This window comes from Hirundo rustica, chromosome 16 (assembly GCF_015227805.2).
Source record: "Hirundo rustica isolate bHirRus1 chromosome 16, bHirRus1.pri.v3, whole genome shotgun sequence".
NCBI classification, from domain to species: Eukaryota; Metazoa; Chordata; class Aves; order Passeriformes; family Hirundinidae; genus Hirundo; species Hirundo rustica.
In genome coordinates, this window is record NC_053465.1 from 10,316,004 (window position 1) to 10,328,953 (window position 12,950).

A 12,950-nucleotide genomic window follows, 5' to 3' on the forward strand; every position below is an offset into this window, starting at 1 on the left:
GAAGCAGTGTTGAGGCTCATGTCCATCCCCACACTGACAGGCTGGCGTGTTCATCTCTGGGTGAGCCAATGCCACACCACCCATTTGCAGTACAACCATTTTCTGGTACTGGCAAAGATGACAGCGTGGCACTTGTGCAGTTTCAGAGCTCCAGGCAACACATGCCCACATCACATGCAGTTTCCCCTTCTGTGAACAGTGCTGTAACCACAGCAGCCCCCTGTGTTCCTGTGGCGTGCAGGAGAAGCAGGAAGAGAGACCAGGTGGATTTGTGGATGATTTAACTTTAAAAATAACACTTAAAAATACAATAACAATAATAATAATTTAAAAAAGAATCTTTTCACTGGCCCAGCCTCAGCACTGCTGGAATGTCTTATTTACTCACATAAAGAGGAGGTGATGGGGGATGTAGCTTCTCTCCGTCACTTTCTTATTCAGCTGGCGTGAGGCTGAGGAACTGAAACACACTCAATTAAATCTTGTAGTGTGGCTGCTTGGGGTGTTTTTTCCTCCCCCTCCTTTTTCCTTCTTTTCTCAATCCAAGATTCAGACAGGAAAGCAGCACCACTTTCCACTGAAGCCAGGGTGCTTTGGGAAACATCTCAACTGGTTTTTAAATCACATTTTCAGGATCTGGGAGAGCTTTCCAAAAAGCACTCTGGCCCACCCACATCCAAACAGCAGAGACTCCAGAGGAGTCCTCGCCAGCCCCAGCCTCTTGCAGGACACATGTGGGTGTGGGCCTCTGAGTTTTGGACACTTGCTGGAAAAAAAAAATAAAAAAAATAAAAAGTAAATGGAAAGGGGACTTCAAAGGGAACTAGCTGAAGCACTTCAGAAACTAATCACGCCTGGTGGAAAAGATGATTAGTGGCTTCTTGTGCTCTGGTTTTAAAGCTATTGATCTTGGACACAGGAAGGAGCTTTCATATTCTCCACAAGCCACAGATGGTCAAAAGGGTCCTGAGAGGAAAAGATAAAAAAGAAACCACAAGGGAACTCCAGGGAGTACCAGAACTCAAGGTGTGTCCCAGGGATCCACTGAAAGGATGCACTGGGAAATCAGACACAGCAGCAGCTTTTGCTGTGTCTCTTTTCTCTCGGTTCCCTCCAACCTTATGTAAGATTTCTGCCTTTGAAGCAGGTAAGCTTTAAAAGCCATTTTCCTACACTTCAAATACACCACACCAGAAACAGCAAATAAAATAATTTGCCACATCTTTGGTGCTGTTTTTGGATCCACAGACTATGACTACAAGGCTCACAAGCAGAAATGTTGAAGCAGAAACTGTAAGAGGAAAACAGCAAGGCTTTTCCTCTAAATCAACAGTTTGGTGATTGAAAGTAATGTAATATCTCTCTCTCGTGCTCTCTGGCCAGTTTTATAAACTTTCTGCAAGCTAAATTTTCCACACAACTGACAATTATATCAGAAAACACAAACTATAATCCCTAAATTGCCTCCAATGTAGTTGTGTGCAGGGTCAAGTTTTCTTCTGGGAAGCACTGTCCATTTTCATCTCCAATCAAAATAAAATTAGATGTATGAAATAACCAACATTTTTTCATAGCAAAAATTATACATATTCTTGCTCTAATTATAGAAAAAACACATATCTTTTAATTAAATTGCTGAGAAAACTTGAAACTGCATTAGGTAATAATATTATGACAAAGTAAATAAGCCAAAATTTCCCACCCAGGAGGTGGTGGTTGTTACTCACAAGAAATGTCTGGAGTGGGATTTACTGAGCTTCTCATTGTGACAGGAAGAGGTGGCATCAGCTCCTGCTTCTGACATCATTCAGAAATTCAGGTCCTGGCCATTCTTCATCCTGGAATATATGATTTTATTTATATATATATATATATATATATATATATGTGTGTGTGTGTGTGTGTGTGTGTGTCTTTAATACCTTTGTATTACCATACTCATCCTGGCCCAAAAAAAAGCTGGGCAATTACATCTGTCTGTCTTCCATTTCCCTTAAATTACCTCAGCTTCATGTAGCCAGTTCCCTTGTGACAACGAGCAACAACTGGAATGGCACAATGACAAGGCTGGAGCATAGAGAAACAAACAGCAGGTGCGTGGGTGAGGAGGGAAAATGGGGGTTGTTTGACTTGGCAAGTGTTCCCCCAACCAGGACTTAAGGCACAGGCTCCAAAATGCCTTCATGGAAAATAAAGCATATTTAAACTCCAAGGAAAGAACTGTTCCTCTGATCAGAACCCTCTGAAATCAATTCAAATAGCTGAGGCAGCCTGGGAGCTCTTGATGACTGTATTAACATTTTGACATTTCTTTGCACAGTCACTGGAACTACCTTATTAGCAAGGATCTAACAGCCTTATGCTCCGCTGTGGAATGGTATAGCAGGAGAGTGGAAAGAAAAAGAAAAACAAACCACAGTAGATGCTTTCCTATCCCTCTGACAGCAGCATTCTTCTCACAAAAATATCCCCGCCCCCAGGAGGAACTGCTTGAGCAAACCAAAAATGCTACTGCTACTGATTTTTTTTTTAATATATAAATAGGAAAATTTAAGAAAGCCATTTGTGTGCCATCCTAGTGGTTGTTTCAGAGGCATTTCTTCCTATTTCTAGTGCCAAGTAAAACAAGAAAAACTAATCAATAGCCAGGACGCATTACCTGCAAATTTTTTTAGTTATTTGGGAGCAGACCAAGGGGGAAAAGAGAGAGAGAGAGGAGAAATGGAAAGGCAAGAGTTCCAGTCATCTCAAAGCACAGAACGAGTACACTGAAATACAGGGTGCCAGAGCAAAGGGTGGCCTAAAGATCTCACCCGGGGAACAGCGTGAATTTTTTCCTGCAATGCATCCAAGATGCTCAGAGAAACTGGGCTGCAGCAAGCATAGAACAAGTCCCTAGTCATGACCTGCATGGCTGGAAAGCACGAGACATCTAATTCTATTACCAAAGAGAGCTGTGAAAAGTGTTCTCATCAAAAGGTAAAATGAGAAAGGTTTGGCTACTTTGCTGTAGAAACGTGATAATGTAGGTATAGAAAGAAAAATGGGCAGAGGAATTTTTTGCAAGCAGAGTAGTGCTGTCTGGAGGTGAGGGTGGGGAACCTGGGAGACCAAGAGCCTGTTGCTGGTACTGCCACCTGCTCGTGGCAGCACAGCCAGCCAGGGCCTGGGCAACCCTGCAGCTCATGTCACCCACCTGCCACAGGTTGTACAACCACAGCCAACTGCAGCCCCATGGCACTGTCCCACTCTTGCAAGGAATAACCTTTTTAATATGAAATTATTACCTGTCATATTAATATGAAGGCACCCTACCTTTTTTTTTAATGGCAAAAGAGTTCCACTGTCACAATGTTTACTAATTTTGTACAGTGCTTTCAGTGTTATAGAGTTAATTTAAACTGAGTGATCCTTGCCCTGTTTGCCCTTTCCCATGTGCTAGGAAATGCTTAGTGGGACGCCTGTTTTTCTACTTCCAAAAACATTTCCTCCTCATGGCATCTTTTGGATTTCTGTACTTCCCCAAGAGACAGCAAACAACAACAAATCAGCTATCAATATCTCCAATACAAGATGCCAATTAACAAGGCAATAATACACCAGCTTCCCTTAACCAGGGAATAAAATGGTGACACATCCCCATTTGATCCAAGACCATGCCAGACCTTTCTACTACAGCTGACATTTCCTGTCCTTCCTGTTTGACACTGATTTTCTGCAATTCCTGTTCAATGTGCTTTTTGTAGCTCTCTGGTTTCACTCTCTACGAAATTGTAAATTGATGTTATTTACACATTAATTACCCAGGCTTGAACTGTCCAGGCCAGTCCAGAGTTAACAAGCACCCCAATCCTGCTATCAGATCCTCTGTGTTAATTTGTTGATTTGTTATCTCAGGTCCACGTGGCTTCAAGTGAAGTCAAGCAGGGGGATCCAGTTGCCTGATCAGGAATGAAGTTCTCATCACTGAGATGGGAATGCTGGCATGGGACAAATGAGTAACTCTCAGGAGAGAAGCAGCACTGAGTGAGTACCTCAGCCTCTTAATTTTCCTTGATCACAGCACTTTTGCTAAAGTATCTCTCAGCAAAGGCTTGAGACAATTAATTAGGAAGCACCCTGGAGTGTGAACAACAGAGCATTACTGTCATCTGAAGCCAGTCTTTATTAATCTCTCCAATTTCTCTAAGGCTAGGTTACATAAACCATGTTCTTCTATATTATACATATTTGCTTTGGGTATTTCTTCTACAGGGGGGATAAGGCCTAAATGCAGAGGGATTTTGCAATTTTTAAAACTCAACTGTTAAATATCCCTTTACTAATAACTTACCCCATTTTGCCATCTGAGCAAGCACTTCAAACACTTTAGATACGCTGCAGCGCAGGAATCAAAGAAGAAATATTGGGTCATTTTCCACGAGGTTCTAATTTCATTTTGAAGCCCAGTAGGCATTACCAAACTGATGACAACAGGGCTACAAAGAGTTTGATGTTTAAAGCATCTACACTGAAAAAGGCAGAAAAAGAAAGAGACTTTTAGACTGGATGTCTCAGCTTTTCATATGGGTGGTTGACAAGCTGGGCTATAGGGTAAACCATAATGTGCCAAGCACCACGGAGCCTGGAGCCAAGAAAAGGATAATTTCAGGCAAGACCCAGTCTCTAAAGCCAAAACCACTGGCCTGAAAGCTTTTCTCAGAAGGTTTGCTGTTCCCATCACTGCCGGGATGAATTTTAACTCATTATTGATCAAGGGAATTTTAAAATCAATTTTAATTAAATGAAAGATTTCTATCATGGCTTGTTCTGTGTGGAAGTCACACAGACAACATATAAATATATGGAGGCAGATCATGCAGAGTAGATTTGTAGCAGTTAGGTCCAAATCAGGTAAGAAAGAATCCGAAGTTACATCTGAAAGCAAATTTGTTGTAGCGAATTATCTACAGTACCTGTCTATTCTCCCTCTATTTTTGCTTTTGCTGTGGAATTTAGTCAAGATTTTTTTTTTTTTTTTTAAACAAAGGAAGCATTTTCATTAGGTTCTCTCTTAGATCCCAATAACTGGAAAAGGATTCAGGGGCCTACTACCTGCTGAGTACCCAAAGCCCTCAATTGCTCAGCTTTCAGCCGACAGCCAGGTCGGGCAGGGTGATAAGGAGAGGCTCAGCTGAGGCTCAGTCTCTACAGAAAACTCTTGTTTCACATCTCAAACTACTCATGCTTCCAGGGCAGGCAGGTAACCAGGCCTGCTATGCAAGACGCTACAGAAAGGATGGAAGCAACAAAACCAACAAATGAAAAGTCTGATCATCAGCTTGAGGTGATGAAGCAAACCCACGAGCTCCTTGTTGCCCTGGAGGGAGCCTGGGCAGGCAGGTTACACCCCTGTCCCACGAGGAGCCTTTGCTCCCCCACTCCCTTGGCTAAATGGGGATTTATCCTCGGGGTGCCTGAGTTCCCCCAGACTGCAGGAGAACAAGGTTTCCACCTTGCTCCAGGTGCTGCTGACTCTCCGCCCGTGCTGCCCTAGAGAGGCTCTGAGGAAGCCCCACAAAGGTAAGGGACTTCGGGCTCTTACAACTTCGTGCAAAGCTCAGAAAGAGCAAATCTGCAGCTTCCATCTCCTGCTGACGTTTAAGAGCCCAGTTCCTCGTGCTCTGCCTCAGGCAGGAGGTCACCACACTGCCCATGCCATGAGTCTCAAGTTCAACCCTCAAACTCAACCCCAGGTTCAGCTGAGGCCCCAAAGTAAACCAGTGGGAGGTGACTTCATCGTATACAGACAATGCTGAACAGACTCACGAGACTCATGTAACATTTGCCACTAGCATAAGGCTTTGCATGGTCTGCAGGCTTTACAATTATTAATTCATTAACATTAATTCATTAGTCATCACAGTGTCTGAGCAGCGCAGTCTTATCCTGCTTCTTTGTGTAAGAAATCAAAGGGCCAAAGGGTTAAACGACTTACCAAAGGTCAAAGAGAAAAATCAATGGAAAAATTAGAATTAGAACCTAAAGGTACCCAATTCCTTGCTTTGTGTTTGTTACACTTTACCTCACCCAATCACAGGCAACAAATAAAACAAGCAAACTCCCACAAGACTCCTCATAGCCACAAGAGCTTTTTTTCAGCTGCAAGGTCTCTACCAAGCCCAGCTAGAATCTACAAGGCTTCATTGTGTTTTCAAATACAATGCACACTGCAGTAAATAGGTTATTTTACAACCCTGGCCCAGTTTTCAAAGTGGCCTCAATCAGTGCTGTGCAAAACATTCATGTCCAACCACAAAATTACAATCAGCCTTTGTCTGACTCCAGCCCGCGTCCCTGGCCAGCCGTGGTTAGTCCCAGCTCACAGGCTCTGTGATCTGTTAGTCAAAGGTTTTTGCAACATTTTTGCCCTGCCTGGATTTCTCTGAATATTTATAGGCTGCTGTTCTCCGGTGACTTTCATATTCAGAGGGTGTTGGCCGGCGGGGTGGGAAGGGGATGTAAATAACGGAGGGAGTCACATGTTTTCCACTCGCCCCGCTTGTTTTGCTTCCAGTAAGAGACACGTGTTGCAAGAAAACAACTGCAAGGCTTTGACTGCGAGACATTTAAATTAGGGTCACAGTATTTCTACACTCTTGAATGTTTTCAAACATCCAGCTGTTGTGAAATCGGAGTGAACCTTTCGGATATTCAAGCAGACTTGTGGGACTAAAATTTGTAGCCCTGCTCATCAGTTTCGGAGCGGGGATGAGACACATCTCTTCAAAAAACTCTTGAAAAGACTGTGAGGTATCAGCAGAAGGAGTCAACTCAAAAAATCTCTGCCAGGATTTATCCTGCAACCAAAACATTCCAAGGCAGGATCCACAAAGTTTAGTCACCGCTGTGTGGAAATTCATCCAGTGGTGATGAGATCAATGGAGAACATTGAGCACTTGGTGGTTACTGTCACTGCTCCTTACGTAATTCCAAACACTATGAAGAAATCAGGAAAGCATGTGGATGTGCAAATAGCTCTGTCTGCTGAGCATAAGGTACAAACAAGCCCTTGCATCATATGTATGTCCTGCTTCAGTGTCTCTCTCTCAATTGTGGCATGCTCTGGGCATGAGGGAGGGTTTCCATACCTCTTACAGGGTTACTTTAGCTCTGAGGCACAATGGGGATATGTCTCAGCTCCAAGAGACGCAGGTTTCCATCCTCAGTCTATGAATACTCACTTAAAGGTCTGTCTCGGTTGTGACGTGATTTTCATCTTAAAACACAAAGCCAATTCTGTACAGGAGGGAAATGAGCTGATGGCACAATATAGAGCTGTTTTTTGGAAACCAGGCCATTGTGGGCTTTGTCTGTTCAAAACATTCCTAACAAGGGCTAAACAAATGAAATATCATCATTTGTGCTGATGACAAAATATTCGGTATTCCAAAAAAATCTGATGAAACAGAAGTCTGTCCATATGGATGACAATTCATCTTAACTGGAGATGTCTGCAAACCTCAAGTGGAAGCTGCCGAAACCATAAAAGTTAATGTTGAAATGACACAGCTAAGAAACAAAACAGAAGAGAGAATGACAGCCCATGGGCATCTGATGGAAACTACCTCCGGTGTCAGTGCACAAAAGCCGAACCACACTGGAAACTGAAAAGTCTGATGTTGACTCAAGCCCTTTGTAAAATACCCAAATCTCAGAGGACTGCATGGAGAGAGGTTTCCTCTGAATGCAGCTTTATTCCAAGATATTTCCAGTAATTCTTGTCTCCCACCGGGACAAAAATACCAGGACAATTGTCTGGTTTAGAGTATTTTTGCTCTTTTATATAAATCTGGTCCAAAATCTAAAGTGTACAGGCTCATAAGTGGACAGAACATAAGGAAAAAACAAGAAAGTGACAATGGAAATGGTTTTGTTTTGATTATTTTCTTTTCCAAAAGTTTTGTTACTTCAGGTGTAACTTGTGCAGAGTGGAGATGGATTTCCAAAGCTGACGATTGCATACTCATACTGCTCATAAAGCAGCTGGATAATTGCATTAGAGGTTCACAGAAATGTCCTGTTAATGTAGACTATATTTTGTTTTCCCCAGGCAATTTCAAACAGACTGTTTGTCCCTAAAGGTTTTCAGTTTTGACTGAAAAGAGAAATCTTTGTATTTTATAGCTATGATGAAAAGACAACATGGAAATTACTTTTTTTTCCTGTTAATAAGATTGCTTCTTGAGCAAAAAAATTAAATTTTTCAGAAAATCTCACAGAAGACAAGAAGTTTTTTATTGTTCCTAGCTCTTTGTTAATTCACTTTTAAGTATAGCAGGGAGGGATGGATCTTTCCAGTTGTTGTCTTGTTCTGTCCATCCTTCCTGCATGGGAACATGAGAGGGTTTCACATTCATTAAAATTGCAACACAGCCTGGCTGAAACATGAGTTAAGCTGCATATAGAATAAACCACAGTTATATTACAATGACCTTTCCTGATTATCTTGTACTCTGTCACAAGTTAAATGAGGTCATTACTGATGTTACTGGCATTCCTCTTCCTTGGCCCATGACTTCAAAGACTAATGGGCCCCTTTTGTCACTGAATTCTTGTCAAAATGTTGAGTCCAATCAGACCCCTAATAACTGCACACAGGGTAACATTCACAGATGAAAAGAACATGCAGACACATGCCTTATACATAATTAATCCTTCCAATGAACTTCATGAATTTCAAAATTACACAAAATGGAACAAATCCAACACAGAGTCTCCTGTGGGCGTATGAGGTCATGTATCCTGCCAGGAGGGTGAAAAAGCCTTAATTTAACGTGGATACCCAGCAATGACTCACACAACTTCATTAACTGATTTATTTTCTCTTCCTGCTGTCATCTCTGTAGCTGTACCTGAGGGCTGACAGTGTTAATCAAGACACCTGTCTATCACACCTGAAAATGAGCACCCAAAACTATCACTGGAGTCAAAAGAGGTCCTGGCCTTGCTATCAAGCCCTGCTATCATCGAGGCAGCAATTTCTGTATCTGTCCAGCTCCAGTTATTCACACAAGCAAGGAACCAGATTTTTGTCCAGAAAGTTTTCCTCCCCGCAAACAACCTTGTTGGGGGTGGGGTGGAGGGCAGGACTTGTTCTTGGAAGCCTGTAAAAGCAGCGGTGGACAATTTTCTTTCTAATGAAAAGTTTGCCTAATTCGGTGCTGGCAAGGCTGTGCACATGTGGCAGCCACATCAAAAGGGTGGGCACTGGCACGGAGAGCAGCACGGCCTGCAGCGGTTTCTGGGCTGCTCCACGCCAACTGCGTGCTCAAACCCCACTCTCACACTTGGGGCTGTCATCCAAACACACACCAGCACTGCATTAACCAGCAGCTTTGTTGTGTTTGTTCAAAATCAACAATGTGGACGTCCCCTTCTTATAACAACATCAGTATTTCCTCCTCCCTCTTAATTCCACATCTGTGTCTCCATGTGTTGTTTCTGATAGGCATCAAAACATGCCATGCATATCAAAAGGAATATTTTAGTTTGGCCTTGCCCCAATTTTATGGTGATTGCTTGAAAAAAAAAAAAAAATAGATATTGTTTTCTTTCTTTATAAGTAGATTGATTTGTTCTAGAAATATTTTCAGTATAGGAAGCCACCCTTCCAGCCAGTCGTAAAGTCAACACACATCCACAAGTGTGAGGAAAAAATCAAACAAATTATGGAAGAGAAGAAAAACAAAGAGGGAAACAGTCACAAAACCAGCTCTACACACATGAAGATTTTAGAAGCTGAGTTCTTGTAAGCAAAATAGAAGAAATTGGTTTTTGACACCGATTATCATAGAAAAGGAAGGCTCGAAAGGTCACCAAGTTCTTCCCCTTGCACGACCATTGGATAAATATATCAATAATGCTCCTGGTTGATTTCCATCTAATTTGTTGCTAAAAATGTACAATAAAGGAAATTTGAAGCCTCCTTGGATGCATCTTTCAGAGGCTTCACAACTTTCATCATTTAATTTTCCTAATATCTTACACAGATCAACTTGCCACTTTGCAGTAATTGAATTCAATTACTTTTTCACTTGTTCCTTCTGACATGGAGAAAAATGTCAATTTTTTTTTTTTATAAGAACTTCTTACTTAGAGCAAAAGGAACCAGCTCCTAAGCTCCATCACAGCTACACCCATTGCAATGTCTTAGTTCTAAAGATTCCTTCTATTTATCACAAAGTTGAGCATTCCAGTGTCACGCTAAAGGACACTTTCAATTCTTCCCATCCCCACTCTTTGCAAATCTCATGCATCCTCTTTAAAACACACAACCCTAGATACCAATACCCCATAAAATGTTGACCATATGTGAGCCAAGTGCAGCCAGCTACAAAGCTGCTCTTTTGATCAGCCCTCCAAGCCTGACACCACATCTTTAATCATTCATTTCATGTCTGTCCCCATCCCCTGCCACCAACCACGTACCTATTTTCTGGCCACTTAACCTTGACCAGATTTCCCTCCCTCACCTACAACATAACCTGTCGAAAGCCCCACTAAAACTGAGACCTATTACATCTATTTTTTTCCTCCTAACCTACTGAAGTGGTTTTCCAAGAAAGAAAGAAAGAAATTATGTTATAGCAAGATGCTTCTGTGTCTCATTTCGAATTTCAGCATCAGAATATCTAGGAAGCTCTAGCAAAATTTAAGGACCATTCTGGAAAGAAAGTTGCTGGGAGTTCAGCATGGGAAGAGTCTGAGGCAAAAAGATTCTGATGGAAAGATTTTATTTTTTTTCAGGGAGAGTAACGGTAGATAACTTTCTCCAAAACAAAATATAGCTTCCACTCCTAATAGAAATCTGGGTTTGGTACACACAAAGCAATTAAAACTATATATTTTACCCTCAACAATTAGAAGGACAGAACTATAATCTGGAGTAACCACACATACATTTGCCCTGCAGCAATGGTATGTCAGTACAAGAGCCTGGAAAACAGTAGTTTATAGAAGTCTGCACTTAAATTTGAGGTTTTCAGTTTCTCAGTGGTTAGATCCAATTCAGACAAATAAATTCAGAAAACAAACATCAAAATACAGAAGATTGTAGCAGCAGAGAAGTTAATGTACTCCACAGTTATTGGATTTACTACCATTATAAGTGAAAAACAAAAGTGTGCTGGTACTACATTTTGAGAAGTAAGGTTTATAAAATTGACTCCAAGTGACTGTGACACTTCGGTAGGGAAAAGATGCTTTCAAACCAAAATCCACCCTTCATGAAAGGAGACAGAAGGTCATAATCCTCCCAGAGGAGCCATAAACAATCCAAGATAAGGGCAGGGAATTTGCTGAAAGTGTGCTCTCATGCTCAGCCCAGCTCTCCTTGTTGTCCTCTCCTGCAGATGTAACCTTGAAGGACACTGTCATGTGCAGCTGACTCATGGCAATGCTTATGAAAAATCAGCAGAGGGTTTTTTCCCTCTGCATCTTGCAATTTATCATCTGCTTTAATTCATACAGAAACCCCTGAGCAGTTCCTGGGAGCACACAGGGCCAAGTTCAGAGTCCTGTGGTCTATGCAATGGATGCCTGACCCTCATATCTTGAAGAATTTCCTGAATTTATAGGAAAGCATTTGCACAATTTGGTGTGAGATTTTCAATGGGCACCTTCCAAATTATCTCAGCCAAAACCCTCACCATGGTGGTTCACATAAACTCTGCTCTAGCAATGGATCTGACATTTCAAACTGGGCAGCCTGTCCTAAAGCTGGGGTAGCAACAGAGATGAACAAATCACAGCAAATCAGAATTCTGGGGTGAGTGAAACCAGACACGTGATAATCCCTCAAATCACTGTCCTCAACCAAAACATCTCCTCCTGTCTTTGATGGCTGTGAGGCCCCAACAGCTACTAAGAGGTTTCAGAGGAAAACTTCTGCACCATTCAGTATCCCAATGAAGCATTTCACTTCAGCATTTCGAAAATGAAGTGTCTGTCTCTGCAGAGATAAATATTGTTATTGAGGTTCTACCAATAGGATTTCTTTTGCTCTGTCTCAGTCTCTTCCATTAAGGAATGTTAGCCTCACATCTGAAAGGTCAGGTCTAGTGAACAGGTAACAATTTATAGCTATGCTGAGATGACAGAAAAAAATCTCTTAATTGAACATAAAAAGCTTTAGTTCAGTAGCTGAAATTTTTAAGAAAAAGATGAGAAACTTCTTTAAAAATATACATTACAGAGATTTAAAAAACTGAAGCCAGGCCAAGACAAATGACTAAATGTTTAAGTTCTATTTTAAAAACAGGTTTTTAACACCAAAACCATCAGAGCATTTTTCTGAAGAGCTGCACATAGGCCTTAGATCAGAATAACTCCAGGGACAGATTTTCCTTTCCGCTGTCCCTCTTTTGATAATCTTTGAGGTTAAGCATAGAAGAGGATTAGCCTCTGGGATTCCCCAGAGACCCTTCCAAACTGCATAGTGGGGGATCTCAGGAGGCTTGTATGCAAAGAAAACACCAAGATTCAGCTCCAGTTTAATAGTTTAAAAGACTTTTAATGGGGCCATAAACAAAACACATCACTAAACACAGCGATTTCGAGCAGCAGTCCCGTGCCTGTTTTCCAGCCACAGATTCACATGAAAATCTCCGGAGCCTGCACAGGAGACAGTGGCTATTAGGCAACTATTTAGCTTTTTGTGCTGTGTTTATTTTGGGTGGAAAAGGTCATGTCATAGAAGCAGTGACAAAATTACAATCTGGGAGTTTTGTCAGTACAACTACTCTTACACCAGTGACTCTTGTTGGAATAGCTGAACTGGCCAAGAATCACAAACCAGCCCATCTCTGCCCATCATGGCTCTGTTAGCAGATGTCAGTAGTGTAGGGCTGGCTCTGTTTGCAGAACTCTAACCATAGGTTTTCTGTTACAAAACACAGCCCTGAAACAAA

The 12,950-nt window shown here is 41.8% G+C and overlaps 1 long non-coding RNA gene across 11 annotated transcripts in view; it reads right to left on the reverse strand.

Moving 5' to 3' along the window:
- LOC120760147 (uncharacterized) overlaps window positions 1–12,950 on the reverse strand; it is a 383,062-nt gene that overhangs the window by 223,288 nt on the left and 146,824 nt on the right. For all 11 annotated transcript variants that reach the window (XR_009208368.1, XR_009208369.1, XR_009208361.1 and 8 more), the window contains exon 3: window positions 1,728–1,838. This is a non-coding gene — a long non-coding RNA (uncharacterized LOC120760147). The remainder of the gene's footprint in view (window positions 1–1,727; window positions 1,839–12,950) is intronic.